This window comes from Poecilia formosa, unplaced genomic scaffold (genome assembly GCF_000485575.1).
Source record: "Poecilia formosa unplaced genomic scaffold, Poecilia_formosa-5.1.2 Scaffold395, whole genome shotgun sequence".
NCBI lineage: Eukaryota > Metazoa > Chordata > Actinopteri > Cyprinodontiformes > Poeciliidae > Poecilia > Poecilia formosa.
The window spans coordinates 237,338-256,922 of record NW_006800334.1 but is presented as its reverse complement, the minus strand read 5'-3'; the positions used below and the strand labels follow the sequence as shown (position 1 = coordinate 256,922).

At 39.9% G+C, this 19,585-nt stretch overlaps 1 protein-coding gene across 1 annotated transcript in view; it reads left to right on the top strand.

Annotated features, from left to right (window-relative positions):
• The window catches only part of LOC103154695 (collagen alpha-5(IV) chain-like), a 69,772-nt gene that overhangs the window by 601 nt on the left and 49,586 nt on the right, over window positions 1–19,585 (top strand). The gene's annotated exons all lie outside the window — the stretch shown is intronic.

Sequence of the window (19,585 nt, the reverse complement as noted above, 5' to 3'; positions counted from 1 at the left end):
ACTTTTGGTGCACCGCTCTTTCCCCACGAGAGCAACCTCCTTGCTTTTGTAGCTTTCATGGCAGCTACCCCCCCCCCCCCAACCCCACTCCTCCTCCTCCCAACCCCGGACCGGGGGTTTGTGTCCGGCTGCATGCGCTCTGACTGCGAACAGGAGAGGAGAGGAGGCAACCTGCAGCAACATGCCAGCCAGCGAGCTTCTCAACCACATTCATACTTCTTTACTTTTTTTTTTTTTTTTTTTTTTTTTTTTGTAGCTTGCATGTTGTTCTGCGCAGTATGAAAGATTCTGGCAAAAAAAAAAAAAGAAAAAAAAAGAAACCCATAAAATATAAAAAGGCTGAATGTGGCGGATTGTTCCTTTGCTTTTTGTAATAAGAAAAAAAAAGACATTCCTGCTCTGTCAGTGATAACAGCGTCTGCACAAGCTGGCTTGTTGTGCGTAATCCAAGTCGTGTTGTCGTCCAAGAAAAAAAGAAGCAGAATTATTGATGGATTTTTTTTATTCCTCCCCAAAGTGTTCAAATGCTTATGTTTGGACCAGGGGTGGCTCTAGAAACTTCTGAAAGCGGCACCTCTTGGGTCAAAGCTGCTAGATTATTGAATTTAGAAGTCGTATTTGTCAAGTTCCCTGTCAAAAATTAAGAGGAAGAACTCGTGTGAAGTCTGAATATTGACTGGGAAAGTCATTCCTTATCCAATATGGCTGCAACATACGAAAACAGTGAAAGTTGTAGGTGTATTAGCAATTAGCAACTGTGATCGTTTCCTGATTTTTCCTTCTAATCTTGCAGCATTCTGACGCGCGTATCGTACAACGTGTGTATTTGTTGTGCAATGAATAAATTGAAACTTTAGCTAGTTGAGGCTAATTCTCTCTTTGCAATGTTCTGTTCTGTTTGGCCAAAGTAGGCATCGGTTAGCGGGCTAATAAGCCTGCAGGGTTGGTCACTGCCCACTCCTGAGCCCCCGTTAGAGTCGCCCCTGGCCATCTTAAACGTGACATCTGGTTGCAGTTTCTCCTTACACATGAGCTGGATTCAGGAGGCGTTTGTGTTTACTCGTAGTTCACGCCATCCTCACCCTACATAGTCGCTCCTGTAAGACTCAGTTCTCACCAGACGCAGGTGTATTATCTCTCGAAACGCTGTGGACAAAAATCACTGACTGCCTCTCATGAAATATTTCAGCAGCTCTTTCACTTTCTCTCTCTCTCTCTCTCTCTTTGTTGAATATTCACACCTCATTAATAATTCAGAGATTCTGCTGGATGATAATCCCGCCCATAATCCAGCTCTGTCCAATCAGGCTCGCTCTCGTTCCTGCTTCTTCTTGTGCTTGTTTTTTTTTTTTTTTTAACTAATCCCAGGGACTTTTCTTGCATCCCCCATAACTGAAGCATCAGTTTGTTTATAGAACATGCAATACGCGATTTGTTGGCGATGTTTGATCTTTGGTGTAAAACTCTCATTTAAATATTTTTGAAATATTTAATTTTAGTCATGATTCTGTAAAGCTTCCCTGTGACCAGAAGTTGACTTATGATCCCTAAAACAGGGTGAAGGTGATTGGACAGAATAATTCTTTATTTTTTATCCATTAAATCTACTCACAAGCACCTAACAGTGTGTGTGAGGTATTCTATCAGCAAAGGTGAAATTAGCAGAAATGATTGAATTATCTTTAAATGATAACTTTAAAAATAAATAAATAAATATCTTCAAGATTTGCCTTGGTGTATTTAACTTAATGTATGCGGACCTTTCAGTGCATTCGCCAGAAAGCAGTTTTAAGGCTATAGGTGAAAAATAGATAAATAAAAAATAGCACATGACTGGGTGAGATCTGCTTTAAATTCATTATTCTCCATAAAGTATCTGCAAATACTCACTAAGACACTGAGGTGAAAACAAGAAACGATGTTTATCGGAGTTGTTATTGTTTCTAACAGAGGTGCAAGAGTAAAAGGTTGAGTGGCGCTTCTACAACATTGTGGGTTGTGAAGAAGATGATGCTAAAGTAAAGAGGGGGGGGGGGTGGCAAAAATAAAATAAAAAAAAAAATCTAGCAGGACTGAAAGTGAAAGTGCATTGCTGAACTCGGGAACAGATGTTTGAGCCTGGTGCTTTCTCACCGTCCGTATCAGCGAGTTTACTTTCATCAGAGTAAATATATAAGCAGACCTTGAATCCAGTGTGAGCAAAGGAGAAAACCGTCTTACAGCGGAGGGAGTCTGACCTGGGAAGGCTTTCCCGGGGCTCTCACTGTCTCCCTCTAGTGGCGGCTGGCTGTGTTTAAAATACTCTTCAAAGCTCACTAAGTTACTTCACTCGATAAAAACTTAAGTAATTGCTCATTTACTTTGATATTTATGGCATTCTGAATAGATATATCAATTTATAGGTGGAAATCCTATCAAACTCCAAACTGAGGAAGCTGATGCATTTCAGCAGATTTTCATAACAAATCCGTTCTAAGGTTGCACAGACTGTTTTCCTTTCCATTTCATAATATAAAAGTTGTAATAAAAGGGGAGCGTCACGCATCACTTGTGCTCTGAGAATTAAAGCCGGCTTCGATACGAATCTCCTCAGCGCCAGGTGAGCGAGTTCAGCTGTAATCTACAACCCAAGGATCTTCCTTTGAACCCGTCATGCCCTTGCAAACCACAAACACACACTTAGTGCGGAAGCTCGGTCCCCTGCGCGCACGGCCCGTCATGGGTTCCCTCACCTTTACACGTGACCTGGAGCCCAGGTGGAGATGGAGGTGGAAGAGGAGGGGGAGGGGGGAAGGAGGTCGACCGTTTGCGCTTGTGAGGTGAGGGAGCTTAGTCATAACATCCGCGCAGAGATATGTCTGAGACGTATGCAGCAGATAACAGAGCATGCCTTCCAGTGCAGCAGAGGAGGGAATCTGTACATTCTCTCTTTTTATCGCATTTCTCATTTGTTTGTTTGTTTGTTTGCATGATTTATGCTTTTGTCTCCTGGTAACGCTTTTTATTTGTCTGCCTTCAAATTACCCTCTTCTTTCTTGTTTACGCAGGACTGTGATGCCTGTACCTTGTAAATAACACTGTCAAAGCTCATCTTTTATTCCATGCGAGTTCAACGAACAGGTTTTGTTGTGCTGACTTGATGGGTTTGGTTTTGTTTTTGTCACCAGATGACATAGCATTAAAAGTAGAGCAGACATTAGCTTGCATTGCTTTATGTTCCTGGTGTTTCTTAGTCATTTTTTTAGCTATAATAACTTTACATGTATTTTATGCTGAATTATTTTAAATTGGGATTGTAATCACATCATAACCCAAAAGCAGCAGAGCCAGCTAATTTAAAGAGTGGTGGGAAATCTGAAGAGCTATAGAGAATTAACCCAGGTTTGCTAAATGTAGCTATTGTATTGAAGATGCTAATAATGCTAATAAAGTTAGTACTTTATCTCATTTTTAGATTTGTAAAAATATTTTTGCGAGGCATTCGGTTTGTTTCGTTAATTAGCTGTATCACCTATATTGTTAGTAAGCAGACATGCTAACTCTTGTTAGCTTGTTGCTTCGGGAATAAATCTGGAGGCTAGCCCATTCCAGCCACTCACTTCCTGTATTTACTTGTTAGCTCGCTAACGTTCGTTCCAAATTACTGTTGTTTTCAAAAGGAGCGATGGGTGCTAACTCTCTGGTAGCTACGCCACAAGTGTCAGGATTTTTTTTGCTACCGGAAATATGTTCAGCTAGCTGACTTTGGTTTTCTTTGCAAGCTAAAAGTTTTTGGTGTAGTTCCACCGATTTGTTCCAGAGAAAATGACCAGAAAAGCCTCATGTCTGCACAATCTCACCAATATCTATTACAACCACCCAGAAAAGTATGTAGCTAAACATTCATGATTACAGATATTTTGATTTGATTTGTCTAATGAATTCTCAAATTATGGGATGCCTTTTAAAATTACCACCAGCTAAACCAAAAGAGAGCCAACATGTAGTGGAGAAAGATCTAAACAAATATTTGGAACAAATCTAATATAGAATGCACTTAAAGTACTTTGTTTTATATTAAAAATGTTTATCATGCTAAACAAAGGTGCTTCATTTCCTTCCTCACAAGTAGAGAGAATGACTAGATTACATTAGCTTGTTACGCAACTGTCTGCTTATTTTACTGAGAGACATGTTTGCAAGCTTGTTGCTAATTTTCATTTTTAAGCAGCTTCATTATAAAAATACCAGTGTGGCAAAACCACACCTGTAATTGACTTGAAATTAAAAATAAATGTGCAATAAATCTAAAAAAAAAAAAAACAACAAAAAAAAACAACTAACTTGATTGTTTGAATTCAGCTTTGAAGAAAAGAACCAGAAGTCTAATGTGAAAAGATCATCAAAAGAAACTTAAATATTATTAAACCCTCCCCCGATTATAAGAGATGAGGCCCATTTGACTTTTTACTCTGTGCGCAATTCAGTAAGGCAGTATTGACTCCACGAGCACCTTTGCAATGTTTAGTTTTTCTGTGTGTGGTTTTGGGAACTGACGGTCTAACGGGACAGCTCCCTGCTTCCCTGCTGTCCGACTGTGACATCTGCCGCGCTCCTCATGAGCATTGTGCTCAGGGAGGGTACAAAATTATCTATATTTAAACATGAGCTAGTTGTGGCATCCAACAGAGCTAAAAAAGTCATCATGTGGTGTAGTTAGTGCTCAGACTAGATAAAGCACTCTTGTCATTAATCCATTTTAAACACTCACACTTTATTCCCATCGCATAATTCGACAATGTTACCAGCCGGATGAGATGAACTCACGGGCCGGATATGGCTGCGGAGCCACCATGTGATGATCACTAGTCTAGAGGTTAAGACTCACAATGTGGTGTCAATGAACTGCGGATTCCACCTGTATTAGCGGGTGGACAAAAGAGAGCCAAGACTAACACCAAATGTTTAGACAGCTAATTATCCCAACGCAGTATAGTCACTTCTTCCTTCTCTGCTTTTAGCTGCTGCATGAACACCCTGTCATTTAAAGACTTAGCCATTATTTCTTTCACTTGAGCTCATCTTTATTGTAGGTTTCTTGTATTCTGCAAAGTAATAATTCCATTTAATCTCATTCTGTTCCATGTCTCTTTTTGTCAGCTTTTCACTCTCCTACTCACAGTCATAAAGATGGTGAACATGAAAGTTTTTCTTGGAGAGTTCTTGTTCCATCTCACAGTGTTTGGTCAGGAGATTTTGGAAGGTCTGGCCTTTTCCCAATAAATCCCAATTGATCCTGAAAAAGGCCTGATAGTTGTCACTGCTTGTTTTCCCCAAGAAAGGTGGTAAAGGAGAAGATCAATGTTGATTTTACGGAGGAATAAACCATCGCGAGCCTGACTGATGCTGTCGTCATGAGGGAACCTGTATCTCCGTCTGAATCAATTGCATCTTGCGAGCGACTTTCCTCTTTGATGGCTTCATACTTCCCCCATATACTCTGAGCACGTTCGCTAACAAACGCACATCCAGGCACTGATATGCAGATCAGTAGGCAGGAATCGCACCCGCAACTTTAGTACTGCAAGAAGACTCCTCTTCCCATCGAGGTACAGTCGGGAAAGCACAACAAACAAAATGTTTTGGCCTGCGTCGTGTCAGTGCGACTGACTTTTTTTCTTCCTTGGTGTTGCTTCGTTAAGCCAATGGAAAAGCCAAAGACGGGTGTGTTTTTAACGGTTTTAGACTTAAAAAAAAAAAAACACCAAAAGCTGCAGAAACATGCACTGCCTGTCAAGTTCAGCTTTAATCCTGAAATGCGAGCTCTGTTTTTCACTTTGCTCTGCTAATCTCTTTTGCGTTCTGCACTCCGAGTTGAGTTAAGTGTAATTATCTCTGGCAGGTTTATTTTTAGTGTTTTATGCAGATACACCTAGACTCAAACCCAGACGTTTTAGCTTTTGCTGCAGCTTGGATTTGTTCCTGCCTCTGATTTGTGATCTCTCTGTGTGTGTGTGTGTGTGTGTGTGTGTGTGTGTGTCTGTGTGTGTGGGCGCGACTCGGATCCATGGGCTGACTGACAAGTCCACCTACACACACAGTCAGTCACAAGACATGTTGTTCTCCTTTGCTCCACTCTCTGACTTCTTGTGTTTCAATTTTCCTCCAAACAGACCTTTGGTGTCTAAAGCTCTGCCTCGGGTCAAACGGGAACAAAACATATGAATGAAACGGCCAACAAAAGCTTTCAGAGCAACTTATCTAAAATATCTGAATGAATCAGAAAAGCAGCTGAGCTGAAAAAGCATGCTAAATTTGCTCTGTAAGCAGGAAAAGTTGTTTGCATATTTTCCCCTGAAAAAAAAAAATAAGGGTTTTAATCTATCTGTCTGCGATCTGCAGATGTCTACTCCTCTCTGCTCCTGCTTAAACCTGAGGCGAACATACAAAATGCCGTATGCGTCTCCCCCTCGCAGCAGAATTAAACTATTACAGAATATTAGTTAGAAGAAGATCAGGCTGCGTCACTCGGCGCCTCTTTATTACCGTTTGCAAACTGTCCCATCTCGCGTTACGTCCTTGGGGTCTGTGGCTTCAGACGTTGTTATTGCCGCTTCGGTGTCATTTTTATTTTATTTTTTTTAAAGTTTGAGAATTGATATAACACTCAGTTTCCTATTACATCAGCCTTTTACAGTCTTTTAATCACCCCAAAGCTTCTCTTTTTTCCTTTGAGTTTTTCTACCTGTTTGCACACTGAAATGAACTTGATGAACTTTCTCAGAGATCTGCAAAACAGTCCCAACATTCAACATTTCACACGTACGTTTTGGGTCTCGATAAATCACTGCGCCATTAGAATTTGATTAGTTTTACAAAACCGCATATAGTATTTCACTGCATATATGATGATAGGTTTTAACCACGACCCAATCAACAGTGTCCATTTTTAAAACCCGTCTGAAAACGTATTTTTCCCTCGCCGGTCTTGATTTCACTTAACTTTTATTGGTCTTGATTTTATCTTGTTTATCCGTCTAACTGCGTTGTTTCATTGTGTTTTGAATTGTAGCTTTTCCGCTATTTTTAAGCTTTCTTTTCTCTTCTTTATCACTGATGTTCAAGCCCTTCATTTCAAGTGTCGAAGAGCTTTGCAAACGAAGTTGTTGTGGCGATGAAGGATCTCCAGCAGCAGTCAGTCTTGCAACTAATCTGAAGAGGCCTCTGACTGAAGACTCTGTTGCTGTATGACAATCTAGTTACTATAATTACATGCTAACAAGCTCAATATGTGAGTGGCGGAGATGATATTTCACAGTAAATACTTGAGGATGACGCAGTCAGTTGTTAGCAAGCGCAGCTAATCCGCCTCATTTGTTTTTGCCACTCCTCGTTAAATCTCTGTCTGGCTCTTCAGTCCTGCTCTGCTTCCATTAAGCCTCCTTTCAACTCCACTTCCTTATAGACCACGTCCTGAATCGAGCAGCTTTAGTGATTTCATCATCCTGCTAGAATATTTCACTGAGCGTTTTTGAATCGATACGAGTTTCACTTTTTCAACTGAATTACTGAAATAAAGGAGCTATTTACTTTATGACGCCCAAAGAGGAATTCATGTGCCTGTGATTACATCCCCGCCCCACTTGCCTGGTTGTTGGTTTTCCAAGTGCGTTTCAACGTTAGCAGCTTACAGGATGAGAACCTGACTTTGACTGCCACTAGCACTATAAAGGCGATTTGCTGGGCAACATTTACCAAACACAGAAAACGCAAAGCAGTTTTTGCTCTCTGTAACGGAGGAAATGAGATGTTTGCAGATGTTGAACCTAATTATAGCTACATGTTTAGAAATATAACTGACATTCGAGAGAATAACCATGCCACAGAAGGTTTCAGTCTTTGGCAGCACACATTGTTTTTAAGGTGGAATGGCTTGACTTGTAAATGGGATCCATGCAGCATATTGCATTTTTTTTCTTATTTTGTTTGGCTTGCACACTAAAAAGCAAAACTATATTTCTCTAAACTCTGTGTGAATGAATATCGGTGGTTTTCTGGAGAGAAAGACATTTTTGAAGACATGCAACATTTGCAATCTCTAACAGTTTACACTTTTGATTCGTTTTTGATGCAACATGTACTGCACAACAATATAGAGGTCAAGAACTAAAAATTCATGGACCAAAAATGAGTCCAAAATTTGCAGCTTTGATTTTAGCTGATTCAGATTTCTCTTCTGACGCTTCATTTTAACCTTCTCATCATGTTTAATGATTATGATCATTTATTACAGGTTCATAACAATTTATTTACCTCTGCCAAGATTAGGAGCAACGGTTGTGTTGCAACAAGTGTGTGAGTAGCTGTAAAACAAAACCTAGCTTGTTTAAAAGTAGCAACCCAAATTAAAAGTTGACGTAGCGCCATACAAAATTGTTCCCTTTTATAAAAGCTTCTTAATCCTGTTGTGTTATTTCCGATGTTATTTTTAAACTTGTCAATGCCACTGAAAATGGCTAACTATTAGCTTTATTTAATCTTTGTCAACTTCAACAGCATAGTGTCATTGTTAGCCTGTTAGCGCTTAGATAGGATACAGTCGATTTTAATTGTGCCGATCAAGAAAAATAATTCATCTCAAAGTGAAACACAAAGAAGTATCTTACTAATACGCAAAGAGGCGCTGTGTACAAAAGTCATGTGGCTTAATGAATGGAGTTCAATCAGAAAGTGACTCGTCTTGTTATGGTAATAAAGAAGAAGAAACCTTGTGATTTATCTGCAAACACAAGTTCAGAAATTATGTCACAAATCTGGATTTTTGTTTTGTTTATTGTTGCCATGGCTACATTAAAAAAAACTAGTCATGAGTCACACGGTGAGAACGTTTAATGTTTTAAACATTAAATCCATCTATCAGAGCAATTAAGGTGGGACTGAATCTTCCACCTACCTCCAGCTCCCATAATTCAGTGCGTGAGCTCAGACACCGATGACACACCGCGATAACCAACAATACAGAGTGATGGGAGCCCAACTGGCTCCTTTCAACGTGCATAAAGCTGTTATGACTACTTTGTGTTCGGTATGGACTTGGCGTCTGCTTCTCTCTTCTTCTGCTCCTGTTTTCCCCTCCCTCGTTTTTAGCGCTCCGCATCCCACGCTCCGCTTTTGTGAACACCTGTTTCTGTCACCACGTCACTGAGAAAGTCTCAGGGCTTCCCTGCAGGTCACACAGACGGAGTATTTGTCTCTTCATATGCTTCATGCTGTGTTAGCATCTATTGCCACACCGTTAGGGGACATTTTTGAAAGAAAGAAACACAAATATGTTGATTCTAATCAACGGTGTTTCTCTGTTTCCAGTTGGAACAGACTTTTCCTGTTTCTGTTGAATATGACGTGTTACCACTAGGGGGCTGTAAAATTAGTTGTAAATGGTTTAATTAGCTAGTAAATAAAGAATAATAAAAAGCTGATTTGTTAGCAAAGCGAAGCTAGCAAATCCACATCCAACAAACTCAGTTAACAGATTTTAAAGCCAATTTTCTTTTGGTAGCTTTCTTGTGGTCTTCCCCAACAACTGGGAAAACTTTAGAGCTGTTTAGTTGTTCTTTATGTCAAGAAGGGACATTTTTGTGCATTTTCATTCCTTTGAGTTTTATTCTCATCTCCAAATAATGTTTCAAACTTTCCTTTTGAATCTCTGCATAAGTACTCGGGTTTTACTCTTGGACTCGTTTTAACTGTTGCGGTTCAGTGTCGCATCAGGGTCCTCACAGTGACAGAAGTGCAAACGTGCATGTTTACATTGCTCAGGTGCTCACGATTAATACCGGGTCAGTGTGCCGGCTGGTATGCAGCTAAGCCTTTAGCATGCAGAGGATAACGTTCAGCAGGTCGCAGTGTGTGTGTGTGTGCGTGTGTGTGTGTGTGTGTGAGCATTTTTCCCTCTTGCCGAGTGACACAGAAACAGCAGCGGGATAAAGGAAATAAATCTAAGTGATCTGCTGCTTGTTTTTGTTTTTATTTAGATGCTAACTTTTCCACTTGCGCTGTTTTAAGTTCATTCTTTTCTCCAGTTGCCTGTTTTTGTTGATTTAAGGCAGGCTTTGACTTTATGACCATTACTTTTCAAGAAAATTATCATTAATGAGTGGTGCATATCACTTCAGGTGTCTTCAAAGTGGTAAATTGACAGTAGTGTGACTGCAAAGGGATTTTCCTTTACAAAGTGTTTTCCATCTGCATCACTAACACGGTGCAGTTCGTAGACGCGTTTCTTTGTCCCTGCGTGAGTCTGTGTGATTTTGGTTCCATGTGTTTGTGTCAACCGTGAATTCATGGCATTCCTCATCTTCTCTGGACAAAAGCCCTGAGAGATCAAAATAAAACAAGATCTGAGACGTCTGTCAGATTAGAGAAGAGAGGGGGGGGAAAAATGACGACGGCGAGGCGGGGGGCGATGAACCCGATGGAAAGGGAAGCCTGTGAAAAGAAAACGCGAACCGTACCTCAAAAAAAGAAGGTGAAACAAAAATGGTACGGGAGTAGCAATGTGTTAAAATAAGAGGGCTGAAATCTGGAGAAACTGTGCGCATTTGCAAAACGCTGGAGGGCAAAAGACGATTCTCTTACTTGCCATCTTTAGCTGCGCTGCTGCAATAGAACAATTCCACTTACAAAGTGAAACTAGGAGATCAAGGTGTTATTGATTTAGTGCAATGCGCCACAGCAAACAGTGAAATCTTTGAAGAATAACTCAAAACCACTCGTATTCTACTTCTTTCTTGCTCTCTGTGTCGGCTACGCTACACACAGACTTGTTGCCGTAGCAACTGGCAAGACAACAACAGCACCAATGTATCAGGACACAACACCAAAAAAAATATGCCACCGTTTCCCAAGCAAAGAACAGAACATTCAGTTTGTTACAGTTTTATGTTTACAGGCTTGGTGTTCATTTATTAATAAGTGATCACCTGAACACAGCTAATCAATACATTAGCTCTACTGTTGATCTGTCGAGAGAGTTGGTGTGTGGGTTTGTTTTGTTTTTTCACTAAATCCAAACAGACCAAATTCTGCTGCACATCTACATGTTAAAGTTGTCAAAGTCAAGCTAGCATAGCTGACCTGCTTCCCAATCCCTTTGCTATTTTTTAATAAAAACTTCTTTCTGACCTTGTTATCTTGTTGTAGTGTTGACAATTAGTAGCAAACTGCTGTGTCTCTTTTTTTAAATAGATAACAGATTTAGCGCGTCATGTTGAGAATTTGACAGCTAAAACCAATGGCAGTCGTTGGGAAGCAGTTTTTTGCCCTGACATCATTTTCTGTATAATGTGTGGGTGGACTGACTTGACATCAACATTTTAATGTGTACTAATTATTTGAAACACTGGCTGGGGTTAACTTGTATTTAGGATTGTTCATATTTATTTATGTTGACAGTAAAACAAAAAAACATCTGGAAATAATAATGTTTCACACTGTTTTAGGACATGGCAGTACAGCCCTAAAACAAAACTTGACTTCCTATTTTAATAAAAACAAAAATCTAGCTTTCTTTTCTTAACAACACATTATTAATGGCAGACAATATTTCAATCATCCTACCTGTGAGTTGACCTGAATTCAGAGGTCAAATAATTGGGTGTGCTGACATCACTCTGAACTATGGAAAAAAAAAATCCAGATGTTCCTACAATTAAATCTTCAAAAGCAAAACATTTGACTGATAAAATTGATTTATTGCTCAGCCCTACTTTGCTTCCCATACATTTCTAGACCAAATAGAAACCCTAAAGAAGCATTTTGAAGATGCTTTTCAAATGCATCTCTCATATTTTCTTTCCTTTAGCAGTTTCTGTGCGTCTTTTCTTATTAGCAGCAGCATCTAGAGGCTATGGAAGAAACAGGGAGGCGGAGCTAAGAAAAAAAAAAAAAAAACCTGCAGCAACCTGCCTGCTTAAGATCCCATCAGACACTTTTGTCTGTGGAACAAGAAAGAGCTTGTGGAGTGATCCGAATCTAAATCAAACTGCTGCCAAATGCCACAGATAGCATATGATGCTTCATACTCAGCTTTACGATTATAAAAGAGCTTTCCAAATGGCTCCGTGTTATACTTTATCGCTCCAGAGTTAGAAATAAGAGTCATGTCGTTCCTAACGGTCTCATCGGTGCATCTGTTCCACTTCTCTGCAGGAAGAGAAATCGATTGCGATGAATCCGCTTCTGTCTTTCAGTGTGTTAAAGATTTCCCACCAATACAGGAAGCATTCTGTGTTGGCGTACACTTATAAAATATTTTAGTAGTTTAATAATAGCGATAACATTTATTCTAAAGGTAAACTGAGAACCTTGATGGACAAGGAAGCACTAATTGAAATACATTTTTATTCTATTGATTCCCTGCTAAATCTAAGTTAAAAACAATTATTAGCCATGTCACGAGTAGACTGGAAGTTGATTTTCATTATTTACATGTTTTACTCGTATTTTCTTCAAATATTGCAAGTCAAAAAAAAAAGTATTAACATTGTGTTAACGGGACCGTTCTTTTAGGTGATGGCCAACATTTCTTTTTGAAAAATGTTTACACTGATATTTTGAAGATTTGTCTTTGGCGAAGGAGCTCCAAGCCTCTTAACCATCACCCTAATTCAGGGGCCCAGAGCCACATGCGGCTCTTCAGAACTGTCACTGCGGCGCTTAAGAATTTTGTCCCCCATCTTCTTTTTTTTTTGACATTTTTGCATCATATGCATGGCATTTCAACAAAGAATGACACTAAGTGTTTTTTTTACACCTTTTTTCAATCGAAATGTAATATTCCAATGTAGACCCTGTAAACGTGAGGCGATTACCTACATAAACAAATTTGCTACAGATGAAATTGGAAAAATGAGCTCATAGTGACAGTTTTAGACAATGCGTGAAAACTGCAGCTTTAAATGAAAGCCCAACTACCGCACAGTGCAGCACAGAGCAGGTGCTGCCAATGGGAGTGTGAGGAAGAAGAATGAAAACTAACATTCTCAGCAGCGTCGGTCGCACAGCTGTGCCGTGTTTCCCTTCTCTCTCTTATCTTCAGAAAGGGACGGGCGTATTTTGTCTACAGCTCAATATTAAGCCTAGACGGCGACTAATCCAAACACAGACACTGACGGCGTGCAGATCTGCAGGGTTGAGGACTCTGCTGTCATTTATGAACTATATTTATTTCCATGTGATTTGTTAGATATTTTATTCATAATGTTTTTTTGTTGTTTTTGTTTTTTTTGAGAATGAGAATCTGACTTGCTCACAGTTGTTTGTCTGGCAATGTATTCTTTTTTGTTTTGTTTTGTAAAGACAGCTTCGGTGATATTCTGTTGTATTCTGTTGCATTTAAAGCTTAAATAAAAATTAAGATATGAGTGGGTGACAGATGAGTGGGTTACTGCATCTGTCACCCACTCATGTGTCCCAGCATTCCTCCTTCCTTCGGTTCTCCTTCCCCAGGCTACACATTTTTAAGCGTTTCTGCTGCCGCTCCCATCTCTTAACTTTCTTGTTGCCCGTGGCTACCACACACCATACCGAACGGTGATGTATGTGGAGCGCTGAAAAAAAAAAAAAAAAAGAAGAAGGGCATGTTGAAGCCTGAGCTGCAGGGCTGTGCCGGGCAGGGCTTTGGGTGGGACATTTTGTCCTGTAAACCTCTTGGAGATCCACAGGAGATCCTTCAAGAAAACATGGAACGCTGCAGATTTACTCCGTAGAGCACAGGGATCAAATCGAAGGGTTTGTTCTTTTGCCGTTCTGCGTCGTTAACTCATGCTTAATGTGAAAAACGCTACGGGAAACACTTAGCCGTTCAGGGAAAATACAGATTTTGTAAGCCACGCACATGGAAACAGGCTGCATTGGGTGGAGCTGATGTGGGATTGCAAAGTGTGCCAAAAAAAGGTGTTGGGTTTTGAGTTCAGGCAGGGATTTCTGATAACAATTATGACAAAAATGCAAGGATCAGAACATCTACTCTTGGAAGCTGGAACTGGAAATGCCTACCTTATTTCATTGTTTGTTTAATAGTTTCAAATAAACTTGATGAAGTGTCTGTCAGGCTCCCAGAGAGTGTCTCGAAAAGTCTTCCTTTGGACTTTCTCCAAGTCTTTTTTCCAGTTAAATCTTGCCCTGATAACTCAGACAGCCCCGTCACAGGCTGCGCTCTCTGGACTTTCTCTCTCAGTGTCCAATTAGTGTGGTCAAAATTAGAAAAATAGATAAAAAAAAATAATTGAACTCCACATGGAACACTACAGCAAGATGTGAAGCTATTCACTCGGATTCCTTTGGGACAATCACATTTTTTTAAGACATGAAACTTGCTCTTAATTGTCTTATTTCATTATATCTTAACTAAATCAAATTTCTTAAGTGCTTGCTATGTTGCATTAAGGGCAGCATTTTTGTCCTTAAGCTGCAGTATGTAACTTTTATTAAAAATATATGTATATTTTGGTTACACATGTTAATATTATCATCATTGTGACGGTAGAATGTAAAACAGATAATCTGCAAGAAAAAATACAATAAAATAAAAAACTTAAGCTCATCTGCCTTCTCCCGGTGCTCCCAGTACTACACCACTCACTGAGACACTGAGCGCAATTTCCCAATTCTCAAAATGTAAACTAAAATAAAACAGTGTCAGATTTTAGCAATTGTAGGATTTCTCTTTTGTCTTTGGTAAAAGACCACAAACCATTTCTTCCTCTATGGTTACTCTTGTGATCGTTTTGGTTCAGTTGACCCAGAATGTCCTGCGTTACAGTCCACTTCCTGCTTCAGGAGTGATCGCTGGTCTATTGTATGAGAAAACAGAGTAAATGTTACAAAAGTGGAACCTCTGAGACTGGAAAGAAAGCTGGTTTGTCGCGGAGGGCGGTCAGCTCCCCTGCTGGCATCTCTCAGCAGGAGGTCTCCGGGGTCAACATTCATTAGCCCAAATGAAAAAGAGAGGAGAGGAATGAAAATTGCGGCGAGAAACAGAGAAATTCCTGGGAATGTCAACGGGATTCCTATAGACTGCAGCGTGACGTCTTGAACGTCCACATACGGGACTCATCAGTTGGGCCGTTTCCCTCTTCTAACAGCCTGAAGACGTCAGATTGCCCACGCGGAGGGATTTGTATTCCTTTCTTTGAGTGAAAACATTTGGTTTGGTTGTTGCTCTCGGGGGTTTCAGCAGCGCTGAAGTCGCCAAAGTCCGACTGCGATGAAAGGGACCTGCAGCTTGATGCAGCGCCCCCACATCCTGCGATGTACGTCTCCGCTACCACATAGAGTGCAACACATGTAACCCTGCTGGAGATGAGAATTTGTTTGAAGGATTCAAGTGGGAGTGTCTTGTAAAGGCAGATCTAAGTAATGATGTTCTTACTAGGTAGATGTTTTAGTTCTGTGGCGGCAAAATCTTTGCCCGTACTTTTTTCAGTACAAGTGAAAGGTCCGATTAGATTAAGAACATATGTGAACAGCAATTTTGTTTAATGTCATTTGGGTCCCCCTAACTTTGACTGGACCATTCTAACACATGATTGCAAATCGATTAAGACAAATTTGATTGTTCTGACATATTCCCCACTATTGTCTACTACAGCCTGCAACAGGTTTTCTTCGCGGATTGCTCATATTCTGTTCAATCCCAATAACATACATTATGTTTATGGTGGTAACATGACAAAAATGTGGAAGATATAAAGGCATAGAAGGGCACTTTTGCAGGTACTTGAGTAGAAGTTGCCTAAAGAAACCCTAAATTACATTTTAACCTTGAATAAGACAATAAAACTCACAAAAAACTATCTAAATTCAGAGGTAAATCAGTGATTATAACCTAAAGTTTGCAAGAGATTTCAAGGCATTAAGGCAATAAAAATAGTGCACTTGTATCATGTCTTTTTCTACACTCAAGCGAAAATGTTGCCACAGACTTAATTTAATAATACCTTCAATAATCTTCAAAACATAATAATTTCCACATCTTATGACGCAATGTAGACTAAAGAAAAGCTAAAGATACTTTCCACCGTCAAAGGAAAGCAGCCACATTGTTCCACACTGTAAAACATCAGACTGTCTGTGAAAGCAACCCTTGTTTATACAGTAAACCCAATGTAATAGTTTAACAGGTGGGCTGCAGAGGCTTTCTGCTGTGTTTGTTGAGTGTGAAAGCAAGCATCTAGCTGGCTCTTTCCCATTTCATACCCTTTAACCCCACAAAGTCTGAAAACATAATAGCACGATCATCAGACAGATGGAATCCAGATGGGATTTGGAATAATTACCGCAGTAAGTCTCAGAGCTACTCAGAAACTCGTAGATGTCCTCTTTAATCCCTTTATTTACCTCTTTTCCTTCGGTGTCTGTTGTTTGGACTGAAGCTTCGCCCCCTCCTCCCCCCCACACGTTTCTGGTTCATTCTGTGGATAAAAATATGCAGACAACCGAGAAAGTCAGACACGGAAACATGAACTTTGGTTGGCTGAATGAAACGCTGTGATCAAATGAGAGGGTTTAGCCGATTTCAGATTTTATTTGCATTTTGCTTTGGAGTGCCTTTGCCTCCCTAATGCTTTGTTGTACAGCTATTTCTGTGCATGTGCCTTTCTATTTATGCACGTGTGTGTTCATGCCAGGGCAATGTCTATACCCGTCTAATTATCAGTCTTTGATAAGTAGGGGGAATTCCAGTCTCGCCAATGTAATCCTCAGGTAGAAGCCTTCCGCTCTTCTCCTCATCACCTCAGCCTATACCCATCTTTTCCTTAATTGCAGTAAGCTCTAAAAACAGTTCCTTTGGCATTTCTAGGAGGAAAAGTCACCTCTCAAAATTCTGCCTAAATTCTACCAGCATACAGGAAACACAGTTACAGTCGGTGCTGGGATTAGGTCCGTACTTTGGTTTGGAAGCCCCAGTTTGGTTGGTAACTTATCGGTGGTGTCGTCGTCTGTATTTCTGAGTCAAGGCCTTGGTTTTGGTTTGTAGCTCACCAACAAAGGCGCAGTTTAGGTCTTACCTTTGTTTTAAGTTCATAGTTCAAAGTGTACCTTGCTGTTGAGGTCACAGTTTAGTCCAGTTTATGGTGTTTAGGTCGTGATTGGGTCTCTACCTCTGGCTGATTCAAACTCTTCCTCGTTGTTGAGTTTACGGTTCTGTCCATACGTTATTGAGTTTTGACACTTACCACCAACATGTCAGCACATCAGCACACCACTAGATGGTATTAAGAAACAAAAAAAAAACACCTATTGATCTCTCTTAGTGTCTTGTGTTAATTTTAAATCCCTGGTGCTGCATTTAAGTGTGTCAGACTCAATTAGGAGTTTTAAGTGTGGGATTATATAATGTAGCAAATTGCCATATCCAACACTCCCTCCCCACAGCCACATCAATGAAAGGCAAAAAAACATTTGCGAAATACTTAGTCTTCAAGTTCCTGCATATGTTCATTACTAGATATTCTGGCACTGATGGAAATGTTGACTATTTTAGAAAGTATTTTCATGCCAAGTTTTAATTGAGGTTCCTCGATGACATAAAAGCAATATGAGTTGTGTCTTAATCTGAATGATGAACTGTAGCTGACAGTTTTGTACAAATACCTGAACTGTTACACCCCGACTTTCTACATTAAGACATCGGCAAGTGTGTCTCACATCACGGGCTTTCAGGGCATGGCATGGATTCAAACTGATTCTGAGTAAAAATAAAAAACATATTCTAGAGGGAAAATAAACAGTTGTAATTGTCAAAAAGCCCATTGTTGTATTTGCATTTGGTTTGGTATTATTAACCTCATTCAGCAACAACTACAGTCCCTCTCAGAGACCTAAAAACTAACTAAGACAGTCACCAAAGGAGGGCGAATTACATAAAACATGGTCACAGTTTATTACTATTCTACTGTAGTTATTTGACCCTTTGCAACTTACTGGTTTTTTAAAGTTTTTTTTTTTGTCTCTTTATGTGCAGATTGTGACTTTCTACATCAGAATATGAGAATCCTGAGAAAGGGGTCATACGACATAGTGATTTGAGTCTTGAGTTGTTTTTCTTTTTGATTAAATGATTGAGTTTTACTTTATTTTTTTAAGGTATGCAAGTTGTGTATCTGTTTTGATTTATTTATGCCACCTGGAGAGAGGGGAGGGGTTGATTTGTTTGAGGGTTTTTTTGTAATGAAAAACAATATTTGATGATTTAAGCTCTACTCTCTAATGGCTACTAAAGTTATATTAACATCACATCAGACCTCCCTAGAGACATGTTTGCTCTTCATATAAGTTTGCCACGCAAAGGAAAATCATCTGGACGCAATTTAGAGACGCGTTTCTAACAAATTTACTGAAAGCTCTCTTGTTTTGTATACACAAATGCACGTGTGGGCTTTGAAGGGGATTAAAGGATTTTTGTACACGCAACCAAGAAGGATTTTATGGAGAAAAAAAAAAAAAACGCTGGGAATCTCTGTCTTACAGTATGCAGATTTATCTCTGCCCAGGACTGTCAGGTCGACTTGATGAAAATAGTGTGATAGAGGTGGGAAGACATCAGAGAAGGCAGTTAAAGGAGAGATTTAGTGGAGCAAATATCTGCAGCTCACTGACCTTTCAAAGTGGATTACATGCTCAATGCTAAGAGGGTGGAGAAATGGAGCAAGAACCACCGAGTGACTGTCAAAGAACTTCTGTAAAATCTCAGGCTTATGTGGAGAACTCAACCCACTTACGCAATTGGTAGATTATGATGCTGAACAAATGGTTGGACTCAACCAGTGAGATGAAGCTCTTCAAACTTGAAGGTTTGTCCTCTGGTGTGTCTTCCAAGCATGTTTTAGCAGCAGGGGAACTTTATCCTTCCAGTTCGATGTAACCAGCCTTCTGCCTGCTCCAGTCAAGGACCCTGTTTAACTTTCACTATCTGCATGTCCCCAAGTGTCTGCTGGCACTTTCTACAAAGGCTACAACAAACCAGCTAATCAAATGACATCACCAAAAAACAGCAGATTTAAAAAAAAAAAAATTTAATTTTGCTTAGCTCACTGTAGTTGTTTACGTTTTTTTATCCAAACTGAGGGGGATTTGGGGGGGAATGGTTCCACCCTGTCACAAAAATATAACCAAACAAAAAGACGAGAACTCTGCAAAAAGTTACAATTAAACTTCAGAGCGCTGTGGGAGCCGCATCTTTGAATCTCCATCTCACTCTCTCCCACTTTCGTCTCCATTGCGTCTCATTCTCACTACTAACAAACATCGCACCATGGACTCTTTGCATCTACGGCGTTGACGTCACATCTCCAGGAGCTAATGCGGCTCACTTGTTTCCGCTTTGAGTTACCACGACTGGTAGAAAAGACTAAGTCGTATTTCAGATGCAAAAAATGCAATACTATGAACATTGTTGTCTTCCTAATATAATGAGCTTTTAAGTTTTCATTAATTTCCAAGCGATCCTGAATTAAGAAGATGGTGGCTTGTAAATATTTGTCACTACCAGTTAAAGCTAACGCTGCACAGCAAAGTTTGCAGCCTTCACTTCACTCCGGAT